The following is a 19,552-nucleotide window of genomic DNA, read 5'->3' as shown; positions in this document are numbered from 1 at the left end:
TGCAGAAACACACCCAGCAGGGCAGCCTGCCTCATCCCTAACATCTGGATTCAAGAGTGGGAACTAAACACCAGGACCTGCTCGCAGCTGGGAAACTAGAGGGAATTCCCAAGAGCCTTTGAGAAGGATTCCCTTCCCAGGCTGCAGACATCTGAGGGGTTTTCCCATCACAGCAGCCTCTGAGGATGAAGCATTCAGACTCTGCCACTTTTGATGTAGTTTGCTGAAGTTGAGCTGACACTAAAATGGCATTTCTAGAACCTTCCCTATACTATTTCTCTGAGGAAGGAAGCAGGCCCATTAGTGAATCACTCAAGTGGCCCCTTGTCAGTCTCTGGGGAATTCTTTGCATTCACAGCTCCCAAGTGGTACTGAGGATGTGTGTACTTGTGTACAAGTGACAGGCAAGCGCAGCGATTCTGTCACTACCAGGAAACCACAAACAACAGGATAGTTTTCAAGGTGAGGCAGGGCTTCTGCATCTCTCAGAACCAATAGAGCCTGAAGAGAAACCTCACAGGCACATCCCCATGCAGCATACCAAAGGGGCACTTGGGAGCTCAGGGATGCAGACATATGTAATGTGCACACTTGAGACCAGACTCACATGTGCATGGAGCAGGAAGTATATACTCTGGTACTGCAGATCCTTGTGTGACCATGAAATTCAGTCAGGCAGGCAGGCAGGCAGACGCACGCACACACGCACACACACCCATACACAAAACTCAGTCTTCTATAAATCTTAAAAGACTGTGGCCTGCAGCAAGGGAGGATGCTGGTCTCAAGCTAGAAGTCTCAAGCTAGAGGGTATTAGGGACTCTGCAGCTGGGTACCTGCTCTGTAGTATATCCCACCTGATGAACTCAGAGAACTTGCCACCCTGTCAAGAGACTGACTCCTCTTCAACATGTTTGCCAATCTCTTCTTGCAAGAAGGAAATGGGGCAAACATGCCGGGCAGAATCTGAGTAACAGCCCTTGAGACTTTGGTACCTTCTGAGAGGATACCAGATAGGAAGATGTTAAATAGGAGTCAAGAACGAAGGACAATAGAGACTTAGCTGCTTGGGGTCAAGTACAACCTCCTTCTTCCATATGGAGCAAGGTAGGCACACCTGGTCATGGTTCTGCAGATGATTATTCAATGAATAAATTAAGGTGTATTTCAGGTGGACCTTATTAAGTCTTTTCATCTGGGATCTGGTCTCCTCACCTCTCAGAAAGATTGGGTAAATGTCCCTTGTAACAAGATCTACAAGGCCTACTGAATCAGTCCAGACCCTTGTGTCATTCTCACATCTACAGCTTCCCAGTGTCTCTCACTCACTGTCCTGTTCCAGTTAGCTTGCCTCAGAGCCCTCATGAAGACAGACAGACAGACAGACAGACAGACAGACAGACAGACAGGAGCTCATGATGGCATATCTTTTTATTTTTGTTCTTTAATTTTGAATGCTGCAGATTAATTCCAGTCTCTCTGTCTCTGTCTCTGTCTCTTTCTCTCTCTGTCTCTCTCTGTCTGTCTATCTGTCTGTCTCTCTCTCTCTCTCTGATGTTTTTTGCTTTCTTCTTTGACTGTTGAGCTCTTTCTCACCCTTCAAGATGTACCCCAAGTGTACTCTTCAAGGTGTTTGGAGGTTGTGACCTTCAGAATTAATATTGAAAGTTAATTCCCCAATGCCACAGTCTTACGAATTGGAAAGTTTAGAAGGTGAGTAGGACATGAGGGAACTGTCCCCATGAGTAGATTAATGTTTTATAAAAACAGGGATCCAGTTATACTCTTAATATCCCTTCTCCTGCCATGTGAGGACATGGGGTCATCCCCTCTGAAGGACAGAGCCAAAAGACACCATCCTGGAGGCAAAGAGTAGCCCTCAGTAGACATGAAACCTGCTGACCCCTTGATAGTTCTATTATTTGAAAACCTGCCAGTCTCCAGTGTTTAGCCAGCTAGGATATTTCTCTTCAGGAACTTCCTTTCTTTCTTCTCAAAGGCATAGTTGAGCACAGCCTTCAAGGGACCCCCTAAAGGCCCTCCTTCAACCTTCCCTGGTTGTCTCCCCTCAGTTAGCAGCTCCAGAGGAAAGTCAGAGTTCATTTATCCCAGAGCCAGGCTGGGAGTGGGCAATCCCTGTGGGGAGGGGCTGTAACTCTAGAGCCTGTCTCTGGACCTGAGGATCCCTTAGCCTGACCTTTTGCCTTTGGGTGGAAAGAGAATCAGTAGATGTCAAGCATGGGAACCAGGTGGTGGGGAGAAAAGGAAGCTAAGGGCATACGCTGCACTAAATTTATCCCTTAAGGTTTCTGCAAAACATATGCCCTCCCCCTCAACCCCCTGCATGTGCCAAGTTGTGACTCTCACCTTCCTGCACCCTTGTCCCCCTCATCTGTGGATTTTACAGCCTCTGTCTCACTCTACCTTTTAAAGGTTCTTCACTTGGTGGGGCCAGGAATAGGAAGCTTTATTAAAAACACATCCCTCCCAGGTTACAATGCCTAATGCCCGAATGCATAGATGTCACTGTCCAGCCATTTGGCTTGGGAAACTGGGGCAGCCAGGTTGGGTTAGTAAAGCAGGAGCTGAAGGGTCTTGTCTGCTTCCTCACGGTAGCCCATGGATTAACACCAAGTTGGCCCATTCAGCAAAATAAATGCATAAAATGAGATGATTTAGACTCTTTTCTCCTGCTTGATTTGTTTAGACTTCTGAAAGGACAGTCAATTATTTTTACAATTAAGCAAAAATCCTGAAATGAATAACAGGCGGGAGGCTGGGAATAAACGTAACCACAGAAACATTTGACTGTCTTTATGTGTCAATCCCCATGTTGAACTCTGAGAGATACAAGTGCAGCCCTGGACTTAGACACTGTGTGGTGGGATAAAAGACCTCTGTGCTCACAGTCAGTCAGAAAGCAATGTGACACCCAACATGACTGATGTCACAGTGATCTTCACAGTGATGCTTCTTGGCAACATCAAGAGGGAGCCGGTCACACTCATTTCTGTTCTGTGGAGGAAGAAGCTAGGGCTCAGAATTAGATGAATTTTCCAGGATCCAACTGGAAGTGGGCGTGTGGAGGTGGTCAGTACAGTTCTCAACACTGGTACTCACACATCTGTAACAGGCAGGGACACGTCCCAATAGAGATTCCTAAACCTTTGGAGGTCCTTTTCTTTGTATCTTCCTATCCTTTTTTTTCTCATTTTTTTTGTTTGTAAGACAAGGTTACAATGAAGCCCACATTGGTTTAGAGGTCACTATTGGAATTGAGGATGATCTTGAACTCTTGATCTTCCCGAATCTATGTTCCTAGTGTTGGGATTACAGGTGTGTGCCACCAGACCCAGCTTGTGAGACCCCCTTTTCATTTCACTGTCCCAACGACTGGGGAAGTGGGATCAGCGACCCTGTTCTACAGGTAAGAAAAGCTGGGGTGCAGACCCAGCTTGAGTAAGAGTCAGGGTCAGATTCGAATGTCTTTTTTAGTCTAATATCCGAGTTATATGAGACGGCTTAGTTTAAGTCGCAACAGATAAGAAAAGGCCTATGGAGGTAGAACTCTATGGTGAGGCTCCAGGAAACCCGCATCCAAAGGAAATGTCTTCAACATCTGAACCTAATTTTTGTGACATCTTATTTTATTGTTGACCCTCGGGCATTGTTGAACTGCCTGCTGTTTGTACAAAAAAATTCCCAAATCCTTAAAATTTTGGATGTATCAGGATAAAAAGAAAAACAAACAGGCCCTCTAGGATTTGCCTCTTGGGTTTCTTCAAATCCCGTTCTAGCTCCTCCTTTGAGTCCTTGAGAATGATTTTGAATTCTAAGGCAGACTCTGATCTTATACGCCTTGTTCTGCTTAGACCTCAGCTATGTACCATAGGGTGACTGAGAAAACTATGTATCCTTCAGGACTGCATGTAGAACATGTTTCTCCTGACACTGTTCAATCCCGAAGGCTCTGTGCTTATATTTCTATGGTCTCTCTCTATGGCTGGGTTGCAGCTTTGTCCCTGCCTGAGAACTATTGTTTATATAAAGTGCTATCCCTCACCACTTCAGACCAGCTGCTCCTCTGGGACAGGAACCCAAATAGACACACTCTGGTAGAGGGGCTGGCCCAGGAAAGGCGCTTGATAAGTAATTGCTGCATTGACTAATGAAAAGACTGATTGAATGAGTAAGCAAAAGGCCGCATTTCCAAGCCTCTGTGTTACAAATGTTTGGGATTGATATAATGACCTGTATTATAGTGAAATTGCCGCACTTATGACTATAATTCTTAGATGCCTGTTTGCTGCAACAGGTCATTTAAGACAAGAATATTCCTTTCTTAATTTCACATGTTAAACAGTAACAAAAAAGCAACCGGGGGCCTTTGGTCAACCGCTAATCACTAAGCTATTAATAGGATGTTTTGATTTCATGGATGACCCAGATGGATTCCAGGGAAGGTAACAGTGCAGGCATTGTCTATTCCACATGTATTGGAGAGGCCAGTCTCCTCTCTGTGATGGGGAAACGTCTGCTTCAGCAGAGAAGCTTTTCAGACATCTGCACTGAAATAGTTGTAGTTATTTATTCTTTCAAAGCAGGAATCCCATCTGTTCTACCCAGCCCGGTCTACAGTTAAGGGCCTGGCATAACGGCAAGAGATTTACAGTTCTGCTCATGGAGAAGCGTTCAAGATTCAATTCAACATCAGGTTTTTGTCTTCATTGACTTCTGTTTTTGCCCCGACACAAGCATATGAAAAGATGTAACTGTGAGCCGTTACCTTTAGGCTCAGCCCAACTTTTTAAAGTTTCCAAGAAAGAAGCAGGTGTGTCCAGATACTTCGTAAATTCTTACAGGAAGTAGAGGAAGGAAGAACCCTTTCCGAGTCATTTTATGATTCTGATGCCAATGCAGACAGACAACACAAAGGGAGATAATTACAAGTCAATACACTCCATAATTCAGATACAAAAATTCTCAATAAAATACTATTGACTTGGCATAAAACGTATAGAATGGATTATGCATCTTGACCAAGTTGTACTTCCCTAGGGATGTCAGAATGGTTTCTCATGCAAAACACAATCAATGTTTATATACTGCATTAACAAAATAAAGGACAAGACCCCAAACTTGGGTCAATAGGCATGGGAAAAACATTTGACAATATTTTTCATGACAAAGGACACTCAGTAGGCCATGAACAATAGTAACCCTCCCCTTGATTCAGACCATCTATGAAGCACTCACAGCTAACATCATACTCCAGGTGAAAAATGGAAAGTTCCCCTTAAGATTAGAAACAGTAGAAATGATCTACTCTTAATACTTCTCTTAAACACCAGAGTAGAAGCTATAAGATAAATTAATCAAGAAAAATAAACAAACACATTCAGGTGGGCAGAAAAGGAGAAATGGCCTCTATTCATAGATGACAAGATGTTGTGAGTATTGAAAATAGTAAGGATCTCTCTGTCTCTGTCTTTCTGTCTCTCTGTCTCTCTCTTACACACACACACACACACACACACACACACCCAGAGAGAGAGAGAGAGAGAGAGAGAGAGAGAGAGAGAGAGAACTAATAAACAAAACAAGTTGATCAAACAAATCTGTAGGATCAAGATATAAAAATCAATCTATAGAGTATAGAAAGAAATACTCTGTGATCAATCCAAAAATGCAATCAAGAGAACAACTTTATTTGTAATATTATCCAAAGGTAATACAGTAAGGACACATTTAAGAAAATAAATACAAAGCCTGCATATTGAAAATTTTTTTTAAAAAATCACAGAGAAAAAAATTAAAGTCTTCGTTATTTGGGTTGATACTTTATGTTCATAAGTTGAATAATTTTATATCAGAATTAAAATTTTTTATTTTGTTTTATTTTTAGAAACTGACAAATATATCCTAGAATATATGTGTAAATGCATGAGATACAAGAGATTTAATCTTGGGAAAGAAGAACAAGTTGCGGTACCTACATCTCTCAACTTTAAAACTGCTATACAGGGACAGTAATGAAGTCAGGGGTCACTGCAAGGATAGAGATGAGTGGGATAAAATGGAGAGATCAGGAGCAAAGTTTCGCATTCATGCTCAATTGATTTCAGACAGAAGTAGCAGGACAAATGAATGGAAGGAAAGTCTTTCCAATCAATGTTTCAGAGATAATTGGATATCTTCATGCAAATGAGTGAAGTTGGGCTCAGACATCATTCAAGATACAAAGCTTAACTCAGTGGATCACAGGCCTAGATGTAAGAGCTGAGAGTATTAGAGGAAAACAAAGGACTAGAGCTGCATGATTCCGGATAAGCGGTCGCTTCTTTGATGTGACACAAAAATCACAGGCAACAAAAGAGAAATGGGATCTAAATTGGACTTCATCAAAAATGTAAAAACTTGCCTTTCAGAGCATATTCTCATGAAAGGAAAGGGAAATGACAGCTCATAGAAGGAGAGAACATTCTCTCAAATCGTGGACAAATGGCTTAAATGAAGAATATATGAAATCTTACAACAATAAAAAAGACAGACAAGCCCATTAACAAATGGGCAAAGAACCAGAATAAACATTTCTTCAAGGGAGTTTTTTTTATTGCCAATAGTCACACATAAAGATGACACTATTAGTCATTACAAAATCCAAATCAACCACAAGATAGACCATTAAAATCCTCAGAATGTCTAAAAAAGATCTATAATAAAAAGCGTTGATTAGAAAGGATATTAAAAAGTTAGGAACTTCATGCATATCTAGAGGGTTTATAAATGGAATAGCTGCTCTTGAAAACTGGTTGCCAGTTCTTGAAAATATTAACCATGGAATTACCATATTGTAGTACCTAGCAATTATCATGCCAAGGATATACCTGAAGAATGTAGGACCTAGCAAAAGCATTCTCAGGATATGCCTAAAGAATGTGGAACTTAAGATATCACTCAAAGAATGTAAGACCTAACAATATCACACTCAGAATAGACTAAAATAATGTAGGACTCCCCAGAATCAACCACAGGGAATAACCAAAGAATGTAGAACCTAGCAGGATCGCCCTCTGGATAAACCAGAGACAATGTAGGACCTAGCAAAAGAACCCCCAGAATATATCCTAAAGAATGTAGCGTTCATCAATATCATCTCCAGGATATACCCAAAAAGGTTGGACTGAAATATATCACACTCAGGATCTACTCAAAGATCTAGGATCCGGTAATATCACACTCAGAATAAACCTAAAGAATGTAATAGCCAGCAATATGGCTTTAAGGATATATCCAAAGAATGTAAAACCTAATAATATCATTCTCCAAATATATGCATAGAACTGAAAATATATATATCCACAAAATTGCACATAACAGTCAAAATGTGTAAGTAACTTAAGTGTTTATCAAGTGATAAATGGGTAAAGAACATCAGAGTGTGTGTATGTGTGAGTGTGTGTGTGTGTGTGTGTGTGTGTGTGTGTGTGTGTGTGTGTGTGTAGTGAAACTAATTTATACTACAACCCAGATAGAAACTGAAAACATTATGCTAAATGAAAGAAATCAGACGGAAAGGCAGAATCTTGTATGATTCCATTTATACAAAATCTTCAGAATAGTCAGGTCCATAGAGAGAGAAAGTAGATTAGTGGTTGTCAGGGATGGGGGATGCAGGGGACGGTGAGTGACTGCTAACGAGGGTTTCTTTGGGGGTGATGAAATGTTCTAAAATTAGATAGTGATGATGGTTGCACAACTCCGTGAGTATTGTAAAAAACCAGGGAATTGTATGCTTTAAAAGGGTGGATTTTATGGCATGGGAATTATATCTCAATAATGCTATTATAAAAAAACATGCAAGAAAGAGACTGTAGGGAATGTGGAGAGAATGGGAACAGCTGACTTGCTGAGGGTGCTAAGATGGACGGCGATTTTATTTCTGTCCCATTATTGTTGTTTGTGGAACAATAATACGAAAAGGAAGGACACAGGGAGGGAGGCTTGGTGTAGAAAAAGGGCCCAGGTTTGGAGTTAGGAGAGCTGGAGTTTTAATCACTCATGCTGCTAGTTGATGACCATGTGCTATTGGTCGGTGTCTACGCCTCTCTGGGCTCCAGTACCCTTTTCTCAGATGCAGGGTAACACCAGCCCTCTAGAGCCACTATGAGGATCACAGGAAGCCTTTCATGCCCAACAGCAGCGTGTGGCTGGTTCTCAGGATGCTTGTTTTTCTTCATTTATTCACTCAGTTCTAGCGCATCAACTACCTCCTGGGGATACGGATCTATAGAGATGAGGTCTTGTTCTTAAATATGGTAGGAGTGAAAGTGGAAGACAGACATAGAACGTGCTCCACGGAGATCATTGGGAAAGAGTAACAATAATGCTATTCACATAAGAGCTTGGTGGAGAGCTCAGTGCACAGAGGAAACACGTTTCGGCACTCATGTTGGGACCTATTGGGGAAGGACACAGACTAAGAAATTCAAATCCCCACCTCCACCCCATGCTTGCTCTGTGGTATGGTTGGCCTCCACCTGTGTCATCTCATGCACTTCCCAGAGAAAGGAAGCAAGAGAAAGATGACAACCCACGTTGGAAATGACAAGCTAGTCTTAACAGACCTCGAGCATTAGGTTTCATGCAGCCACCACAAGGGATGGAATCTATCCTACTCAGCTTTAGCTGCCTCTCCTCAGGAATCCCAGCCTCAAGCACTAGGAAGGGAGATGATGGGGAAAGTGACTACTCACACAAGGAACAGATTTCCCCAAGTCAAGGTGGTAAGATAACTTGACTATGCCTTTCTTTCCCTTAGTGCCCAGCGAGTATCATGTCCGAATCCTTAGGACTCATACGTCTTAGACCATCTGATGGACATTTAATGGCACCTTCCAGGAAACAGTCCTGGCCTGTAGATTGTCATTGCCTAGTAACTACATCCTCACTAATGTCACTAATTCATGAGTGGCGGCAGGTGCTTTAAACAAACTATTTCCTCTTGGTGGGTCATGACCATCAGTCATCACACAGCAGAGCGCCTAGGGTGACCTACAGAAGAACTTGGGTATGGATATGACAAAGAAATGAGCAGAAGACCCCAGACATTGCCAGGCCCATGGTAATGGTGATGAGAATTACAGCTCAGTGAGGGCTGGGATGGGATGAGGGGATGCTAGAGAATACAGAAGGTGAAAGGAGTTGAGCTGGAGTTAGTCTATTTGGCCCGTGAGTCGCCCATGCTTATATTAGAAAGCCCTCACACTTCCATGAATAACTCCAATAAACCCATTAACTCACCAAGATAGACTTGTATAGAATTGCTTATCCATCTGTTAGTGACAGTCTGGGGTGATTAAAATGCTTTTATAGTTCTCTAAGGAAAGTTAGACCATGGCAGGAAACCCGAGCATTGGACATTCCCAGAATGCCAGGACTATACTGTTGCTCCTACAGGATTTGGAGCCTGAGCAATACAGTAGGTCCAGTATATTCAGACACCAAGGTAACCTTGAAGACCAGAGAGGTCAGGTAACTTATTCTTGATTGCACAGAAAATCTGTAGCAGAGAAAGGAGTGAAGACTTGAATCGGGCTCTTTGTTCTCTCACATTGATTTCAAATTCCATTTTTATACAGAGAAGTTACTGTCTCAAGGACCAAGGCCACAGTCCCCAAATAGGAGGGAAAACACACAGTGTCGGGGGGCTGAGGAGCCGTGCTTATAATTTGAACTATGGGACACTGGTTTTATGCCTACGTCCCTAAGAACTTAGCTAAACACTCAGCACAGAACTGGGCCTCAGTGAGTCCTCTCTGGAAAGCCCTTCTCTCTCATAGGTTCTGGTGGAGTCTGCTTCCAGCTCAGCGCCAAAGTTCTACCTTTACCAAAAGCAACTTGCACAAAGGCAAGGTCAGTAGCAGAGAGCAGGCATTCAGTTCAAAGACCCAAGCAACCCTGGAGGGCCTCTGCCAAGCTTGTGGCACCTGGACAGCTGGACGAAGAACAGTGCCATTTATCAAGTGTCATTACCAGCCCTGACTTAGCTTACGTGTCTGCCCCAGCCCATTGGCTCCAACAGCAAGTTTGTGGTTCCCAAAGGCCCCTTGCAGATGAAACATGAATAGAATTGAATAAAGAGCTCTGCTCTGATCAGCTTGAGAGCCAGTGTGTGCTGGTGAAAGAAATAGAAGGTTCTCGAGATAGCCAGTGTGTTTGGTGGTGATGGCTAGGTGGGTAGTTCTCACAACTCTTTTCCAATGCCTTGATAGAACAACAACCAACACTTTGGAATAACAACCAAAGTCAGGCCACACTCAAGAGGGACGTCGTTAAGAACTCATTTCAGGGGCTTGCGAGATGCCGTAAGTGCTTACTATGTAAGCATGAGAACCTGGGATAGACCCACATCACTCACATAAAAGGCTGAGTGTTGTAGTGCACCTCTACAATCCCAGCCCAGAGACAGGAGAATTCCTGTGACTCTCTTGGGAGCCAATCTAGCCAAACTGCTAAGCTCCAGCACAGAAAGACTCTGTCTCAGAACTGAGGTAGAAAGCAATTAAGGATGTATCTGACATCAACCAGGGCTTCCACATATGCACGTATACCTAAACACACACACACACACACACACACACACACACACACACACACACACACACACACACACTTAAAAACAATTCACAGAAGGGAGAGCACAAGAACACAGACTTAGGGAGCCATGGAGCCAAGATAAAGTCTGGTTTTGTCTCTTACAAGATGTTTGATCTCAGAAAACATCTTAGTCTTCCTACGCTCCAATATTTTCATCCACAAACACGGAGACACCCTGTCATGGTTAGGAAGGCTACAGGAGCCGATTGCATGGGCAGGCTTACCAGGGATTAACTGTAGTTGGAAAGAGAGTGTGGACTCAGAAAGGCAAGGGAAAAGAAATGAATTTGGGTCGGGGGAAGGGCACTGAGTCAGGCAAGGGGAAACAAGTCTGCACTCAAATGCAGTGTGGTCAGAGGGGATAATAAGGAAAAACACAAGAAAATCACATTTTCCAGCAGACGTGTCGGGGAAATTGTCCAAGGTCTGCCAAGTATTCGATCTTGCCAGCTCAATCATAACACTGAAGACTTATTATTATACCATCAATAAATGTCCCCTATAGATGGAAAGGGCAAAAGGAACAAATAAGTTCCTCCTTGTGAGTGGATTCCAGCGATTGAGAGCATTTATCCAGAGCACTGCATTTGGGAAAGTACTGAGACTTCATTTGAAACACAGTAGTAAAGGACATAGTGTTAACCAGAGGTATCTACCGAGGGCTGGCAGGCAAGAATGGCAGCTGCCTGCTGTGTACAAGGAAACAAGGCTCCCTTCTCCAGCTGCAGGTACAGTTACTGTTGGCTCCTCAGTTGAGCTCCTTTCTAGAAGTGGCCTTCAGTAAAAGACTGGTCACCTTCAGGCAGCTGTAGTTGTCACTACAGTGGCAATAAGTAAGTTAAACTGCGCAAGATGCAATGGGGGATATCCAAAGAGGCATCCGTCCCCACAACTGAAGGACCGCTATGACTGTATTGCAGTTCACAACCACCACCCCTGCCTCCACCTTGCCCTGGCTCCTATTCTCACTTTCAGGAACATATCCCTATCAACTTTCCACAAGGGAATCTGTCCCAGACCCAGTCAGGGTAACCACACTCAATCCATCATGTCCTGGATCCCTGCGTAAGTGCGATGTCTCCGTGCCTAGCTAACAGCTTATCATCTGTATTTGCTTTTCCTCAACAGGCACTCCGTGCTAGTCAATAAGAACAACACACCAGCTTTCCTTTTCCCTAGGTGTCGAGGAGGCTCAAAGATAAGTTCACCATTCTTTCTTCTCCTTTGCTGACATCAGAGGTAAAATTTTGTTGACTTGGCTATTTTCCTCTTATTTCAGACAGTCCTTTTCCTAGCCTTTGACTTGTGACATAGCTCTTGTGCACAGTTTAGTTCGGGGGCTCATCATAGGTCCACGATACCTTTGGGGGCCTTAAAATACATTTCCCTGACTCTCAGCATGATGTGGTCAACATCAACTTATAGGCACAGTGAAACAAGGTTATCATGAACTCCTCTGAACAAATGGCACAGATAGGTTAAACAATTCCCACATCACACAGCACTTTTATTGCAAAGCCTAGGCTGAATTCTGAGTTTCTTGCTTCTGATGCCTTTTAGGAGAGTGTCCTGAAAGACATGGGCATTAACTCAGGAGACTCTTTATACTGGCTCTCTTTATGTTATCATGGAACCCAGAGTCTTGGTTGTATTCAGATCCTGCTTCAAGTACTGAATAGCATAATTTAGATGGAAGACAGTATAACAGTTCAATATATCTAAGTCCCCACTACATGCTGGACAAGGGTCATCTTGCTCCTACTTGGACTCCTTGCTCAATGGGGAGCTCACTACTGGGAAGACTGATCAGCCTGCCGCTCACTCACCTGTATGACTTAATTGGGACTAAGAAGGAAGGCTGTGATGTTAAAAGAAGATAATAGATATAGAACTTAGTATTGAGAACACAAAAGATGCAAATGGAAATGCTTCTTGTTTCTGATAGACACAGAACAAGTAGACAACCAGCTTATATGGAGCCCAGGTCTAGTCCTTTACCCAGGAAATGTCCTCTGTAGTCTCTATCTAGCCCCACATAGAGCCAGAAAGCACACAGAGTAACTATGGCTTCTGCCACCATGCATCTGCCTCTACCATTTGCTCATGTAACCTGAGAGAAGTTGCCCAGTCATCTGTGCCTCAGTTTCCTCATCTGTAGGAAGAAGAGAGAACCATGCTATCCATCACAGCAAGGATTTCCATCTACATGTTTAAATTCTGCTGGGCACACATTGTACATGTTATAAACCATTTCAATCATCATCCCTGTTCTATAGGCTGGAAAATTGAGACAGGAGATTCACCCCTTTCCCTAAGGTCAAACGTCTAAATAAGGAGCAGAACCTACCCTGATCCTCAGTGCACATATTTACCTCAACAGAACATTTCTTCCGTCATTCCTTTTACTTTTTGCCTTTTTAGAACAGAAAGAATAAGGAACACTCAGGAGGGCTTCTGTCTGAGAAGCTTCACAGTTCACTCTCTTGAGAGAGCTGCTCTCACTCGCTTGCAGGGTGAATCTCCGAGTCATGATACAACGTGATGCCACCTGTTCACTGGAGAGACAGCAAAGACAGATCTAGCCCCCGGGTCTGCCATTGCAATGACACTTGCATTTTTGATTGAATGGGAAGATTGGGCCACAGACAAACCCACCAGCCCCATGTACCTGTGTGAAGTGGTGACTTCCCAGTGATTCTGGTATGCTGGCAAGCAGAGCAAGCACTTGTCAGCATACATACATAGTTAGTTATGCGCAGCCAAGGCTTGATGACCAGTCATTGTCCTGTTGAACCTACTGGCATGTTGAGCAACTGGCATGAGGCAGTCCCTTTGGCTCTGCACAAGGACAGCTCGCAAACAGAAGTCAAATGCAAAGGAGTTACCAACTGTTATATGTGGGCATTGGACAATCAGAAGAGACCATGAGCATGGGTATGGGCTGAAGAATAGCAGTGCCTTTGGTGTTTGAGTGTCCCAGCTGAACATGTGTCTCAGCCTCATAGAAACATAACATATACATGAAGAGAAGAGAACCCATAGCTGGGGCCTAGGTGTCAAAAAAAGAATTTTCTGCCTATCTCTTATGGAAGATCCACAGAGGATTCCTGACCCCTAAGGATGCTCTGAAGAGCGTGGATACAGTGCATGACTGGTCTTTGCCTTCAGTGCACAGGGACAGCCATCAGGAGAGCAATGCTCTGATTCTATCCAAAGGCCACTCTGCAGTACTATAGGTCATCGGTCATCACATGGCCATTCTGGTTACCTTTCCATTAACCGAACAGGTACCCCTGCTCTGGCACTTATATAAGAAGTCACCTTTGCCATTGCTGTCTCTAAGACTCTGAACATAGCCCAGAATCATGCCACATGAGGGAACCCTGGCAGCTTAATGAATTCCATTGAAAACCTATTCACATTCCAGTAGCCCCTTGAGCCTCTCCAAACCCCTCCTTCCTGACTTAGAGCAGTTTCCCTGCTGCTCGACTTTACAAGAGTACACGCTCCTACTACCTTTTGGACAGAGTCACAAGGGGTCAATTATCTTGCTGCAGTGAGGCTGGAGGACCATTTCGCTGGCTTGCATAAGATGAAACTCCACATGATGAAACACAGCACAGACCCATGGGGTCTGGTGGGAAGGTACAGGAAAGGGAAGGTGGTCCCTTGAGAACAATGCATCAAGATTTGCCTTCCTCCCTTCCCTCGGCCTCACCCACCAATGGCTTGGCTGTAGAGAAACTGCCAGATTCTAGAAGGAAACACCCATGAGCATGCACGCGCGCGCGCACACACACACACACACACACACACACACACACACACCCTATGACTGCAAATTTCCACACTATTCTTCATGAACTTAGATTGCATCTCTTGATGCTACCTTGTCCTACCTGTATGTTACGAATGAGGTCTACCCTCTGGTACAACCACTGTACATTGCTTTTATTAGTGGCTCTTGATATAATCTTTCATACATGACATGGCCTCTCAGCCTTTTCCAGCTTTGCTCTGGCTACATGAAAGCAGTGTTTTAGGTTGCTTATCAAGCACTAGATCCGAGCAACAGTTTCACAGGAGTTCACAGATGCAGCCACGGCTACCAGCTGTGTCTAGGAGGAAGATTACTTAAGAAAACCAGTACATCTCAGTAGGGCAAGACATCCACCGAATGCCAGCTCTTATGTCCTTTAACCCAGATTCCTCTCCGAGTCTGTTACTGTTCAGTCGCGCAACCTGGGAAAGTGATTCAAGGTGTTCGAGCCATTGCCTTTACAACTACAGCATCTATTGTAGCTCTTGCTGCAGAAATTAAACAAAGTAATACAGTCATATGTCACCCAGGGATGTTTTGGTCAATAACAGACCACATATGCAATAGCAGTCTCCTGAGATTAACTGAGCTGATAGAACTCTTATTGCTCTGTGGTAACATCATTTCCATGGTGGAGTTCAGTGTGTTATTCGTAGGACTATAGTGATGCTAATGCAAACAATTTATTGCACTGCCAGAGGTATGAAAGGGTAGCACGCACGCTGCCTGCAGTAAGCACTACTTGGTAGTGATAGCAAGCTGCTTAAGTTCATTGATTTAGCATGTTTTCCTACATCCTTCTTTCAGAGCACACTTCTACTTACTACAAAGATTTTAGTAAATTCGCCATGTTATGTCAGCACCAGACTCACATATCTATTCCAATTACATGTTTGATAGCATTAAGAGCTTTATAGAGTGACTGAACCCTGTGCCATTTAGAAGTGTCTGCACTGTGACGGCTGCACAATGAAATCACCTCACCTCATAGTTCCCTGGGCTCATCTCATCCTCAAACAGCACACGAAAGCCCTCAGTGCCCTGCACTGTTAACACACACTCAATAACTTATTACTATACTGTTGATCAATCCATCCTGTATCCCTCAATTGCTGTAGACCCTATGCCCTGCAGGGGCTTGAACTGGAGCTGGGGCTTCTGGTTGCTACCTCAAGGAACCTCTCCAGCCAATGGAAGAAGACCGCAGAAAGCCAATGGTTAGGATGCTGCTTTATTTCTAAAAGAACCAGCACTAGTCAGGGTCACCCCCATGTGGACAAGGTATTATATGCTACAGGCTTCATTACATGTAAGTTGAGTGCTTATGACTTCTAGTCTGAATTCCCGAATCCAAACTCCAGCATTATTACAAGATTGTGCAATTTTGGCCATGTTCACCAACTTTTTAAAACTGATTTATCTCATCCTGAAAAAAGATAGAAAACACATACACATACTATATATGTCACCAGAGGATTTTGTATATATTAATAAATGTCGATTGGCCAGAGGCAGAATACACCTTGAAAGCAGGAACACTCAAGAGTGTATGCAAAGCTCACACTCAGTGGCTGTGCTCTTCCAGCCCTGGACTGTGTGTCTTGGAAAATCTGAAGGCAGATAACAGTCTACCTGGTGTGAGGCATTTGTGATGTGGAGATCATTGTAGGAATGAGAGGCTAGACCGACAGATAAAGCAGTTGACAAGAATCAGGCAGAATGCTTCAAAAAATAGGATAGACCTCCAGAAGGAAGAAAACGATGAAGATGGAAGGAAAGAGAAGTAGTCGGAGCTCTGGGAAAAGCTGGGCCTCTAGGCTCTTCTAGGTACCCTGTTTTCCTATTCTCTACCCCTACATTATGGCTAAAGGACCCTTGCTGGCTCTACTTCAGTCCCTAGAAGCAAAAACCTCCCATTCTCTCCCTCTCCCCGCCCACCTCTCTCTTTCTCTCCCCCTTCTCCTCCCCCTCCCCTGCTTCTCCCCTTCCCCTCCCCTCCCCTCCTCCTCCCCTCCCTTCCCCTGCCCTTCCCTTTCCCCCTCTCTCTGCCCCTCCCCTTCCCCTCCCCCTGCCCCTCCCCCTCCGGTCGGGACAATGAGTCCCATCTTGTTTCTTTTGTGAGGACAATGAGCCTCATCTTGTCTTGTTCCTTTTGTGGGTGTGCTGAGAGAATCAAATGTACAAGAACCTTGGAGAATAAAAAGCTCTATAAAAATGATGCGTTATCAATACTGGCATCCCCACTACCTCTGCTCCCACGGCAAGAACTAATTATAGCTATTCCGTATCTGTCCGGTGTACCTTCAGGATTATCAGCAGGCTGCCCTACAATCCGCCCTTCATTTAAAATAAATGAAGAAACTGAGGCTGAAAGAAATAGAGCCACCATCTGAATAAAGACTTCAGAGTTTCCCGATAGGGCACACAGCAGCTATCCTGTCAATTCAGACACCAGCTTTGTCCATTGTGAGCAAGATAAGAGGAGAGATCACAGCCTTGGGCGAAGTGGGCGCTGCACAGTATGCAAGAGGACGCTGTCTCCTCCTTGGAAAGATCCGTCTAAGGAATAGGCATCTTCATCTGATCCCAACACATCTCTGTCCCCTTGAGTAGGTAACATATACCAGGTTCACTTTCAAAAACCTCTATGCAAGAGCCTGTGCAAAGAGATTAAGTGGCACTGAATACAGGAACATACATACGTCTCACACACACACACACACACACACACACACACACACACACACACACTCCACAGGGCTTCCAGCGGGGAGCCAGAGGCTTCTCTGGAGACCACAACCTGTCCAACCTGGCCCCTTTCAGAGTACTGCGGGGGATAAACTGGAGTACTGCAGACAGAACTTTACACTGCAAGGACTGATTACCTCTGCAGCAGAGCTCTGCAAATTAGAGCGCACCAGCCCAACTGAGCAGGTGAGAGGAACAAAACAACACAGACTCAGACCTGTTTACAGGAACGACATTCTTGTAGAGAGCCTGATAAGTCTGTTGCTAAGCCTGCCTTGCTTCCTGTCATCAAACACCTGCTTCTCATGCAGGAAAGATAATCGCTCTGGGAACAGGCTCTACTCAGGAGACCTGGCAGAGTGCTTGCAGTGTAGAGCCAAGCCTGCCTTTCAACAAGCCTTCCCCTTGTCCTGTGTGGGATGAAGGGAAACCCTACCTGGCAAGGAAAGGTTTTGCCCTGCTGGCTGTCTGCAGCTGAAAGTGACCTGCAGAGAAAGAAAGATGTCCCTGGATTCCAAGCTCAGAGCAACTGCTGAACAAAGACCCCAAAGATTCTTGCTGGGACAACATGAAACATAGGGATGAGGTTCCAAAAGCATGACAGCTATCGTCTGTCAGGCCAGGTGGTCACCTACTTTGTTAGTGCTGAGTGGGACAGGTGGAGGGAAAGACGGTGGCCCTGAAGGGAGGGGCCACGGCGAAGGATAGAAGGCTGCCTGCGGCAGAGAGATCGGTACAAGAAGCAGGAGTCTGGAGTTGACTCTGAAGAAGAAGGTGAGAGAGATCTGGGTAATTCTAGCCAGGATGAGGGGACAGCTGGCCTCCGACTGTCATTGGAGAAGTGCAGAAGGCTTGTTTATAAAGAGCCATTCTGGAGTCTGGAGGGATGGCTCAATGGTAACAGTGCTTACTGCTCTTCCAGAGGACCCAAATACCTACACTGGAAGACCACAAACGCCTGTTACACCAACCCTCAGGGAATCCAAGAGGGGCTGGCATCTATATGCCTGTGGCATACACTAATACAGACACATGGATAAAAAATTAAACTAAATCTTTTTAAAGCCTATATCTGGGTCCTGCTAAAACCTTAAATCTGGAGATAGAGAAATTCCTTTGTAAGAATTGCTTTCTAAACATTGTATGTACACGTACACGTACACACACACACACACACACACACACACACACACACACACACGTTTTCTTTCTCTCATCTCCTCTCTCTTCTCCCTCCTTCCTTCCCTTCCTTGCTCCCTCCCTCTCTCACCACCGTAATCCTCAAAGCTTGTCTCCTCAATTAAATAGGACCACCAGCCAGCCCCAGTGCACACTCAAATAGAAACATCAGGTTAGGCCTGAGGTTATTCATGCACCCTTTGAAATTCGGACTTTGAAAGAGCCCAAGAGCTTCAACTACAAGAAGTTGTCCTCCATATAAACAAACAGCCCAGCCTCTAATCCCTACAGCTCTCCATGCAGTGCCTGAGGCAAGGTTCTGCAAAGGCAGGAGCTAAGCATTTGCTTTAGTGTCCAGAAACCATTGAGTTTTAGAAAGCAGCAGCCTTCAGCAGGGTCACTGCACAACAAGGGGAAATGTCCCCACAGCCCTTGGCAGAGTTTCTCTGATATGCTAACTCTCAGCCACTTGGAGACAAGAGTCTTGTCCCTGGCATTGGTTAGGTTTTTTCCTCTTGTTACTGGCTTGCCCAGAGCTCACAACTATCTTCACTTCTAGGAAAGGAAAGCACTGCTTTCTGCCAAAAGCAAATAAACAAATAAACACACACACACACACACACACACACACACACACACACACACACACACACACATGCAAAAAATATCCCTACCTGGGCATAAACCTATCTTGATTTCCATTTTCCACAGGACCATCCTTACTGCGAGGAATAGATTAAAAATGTCCATTTCAAAGAACTTCTTAGCGATTTCCATCCATGAGATAAAAACCCCCTGGAGGGAAGTTCACTGAGACCAGAAAGCCCTTGGCATTAGTCCACATCTTAAACACACATCCATGATACTTTCTTGTTTATAGGTTTACTGCCTATGTCAAATAATACTAGTCAATGGTGTTCCCTTTTACAATGTGAATCAATCGAAAAACACTACAACCATGAACGCCAAAGCAGGTGTTAGAAGTTTCTATGAAGCAATAACGACTGGAGGAGGTGCTTATATACTGGAGGCACCACCTACTCCATATTAACTTGTCACTCTCTGTGCCCAGCACAGAGCCTAACATTCTGATGAAAAACAGTTCAAAGGAATTAGTGATGGCAAACACATCCGGGTCCACATCTG

General features: G+C 44.3%; 1 protein-coding gene and 1 long non-coding RNA gene across 20 annotated transcripts in view; one reads left to right on the top strand and one right to left on the bottom strand.

Annotated features, from left to right (window-relative positions):
* Tenm4 (teneurin transmembrane protein 4) overlaps positions 1-19,552 on the bottom strand; it is a 2,974,939-nt gene that overhangs the window by 542,396 nt on the left and 2,412,991 nt on the right. The gene's annotated exons all lie outside the window — the stretch shown is intronic.
* LOC134483756 (uncharacterized) lies at positions 1,431-10,685 on the top strand. Its single transcript, XR_010060659.1, has 2 exons — positions 1,431-3,427; positions 5,906-10,685. It is a non-coding gene; the product is annotated as an uncharacterized LOC134483756 (long non-coding RNA).

Source organism: Rattus norvegicus, chromosome 1 (assembly GCF_036323735.1).
Source record: "Rattus norvegicus strain BN/NHsdMcwi chromosome 1, GRCr8, whole genome shotgun sequence".
NCBI lineage: Eukaryota > Metazoa > Chordata > Mammalia > Rodentia > Muridae > Rattus > Rattus norvegicus.
Note: the sequence above shows the minus strand (reverse complement) of the source record. Positions and strands in the feature narration are given on the sequence as shown.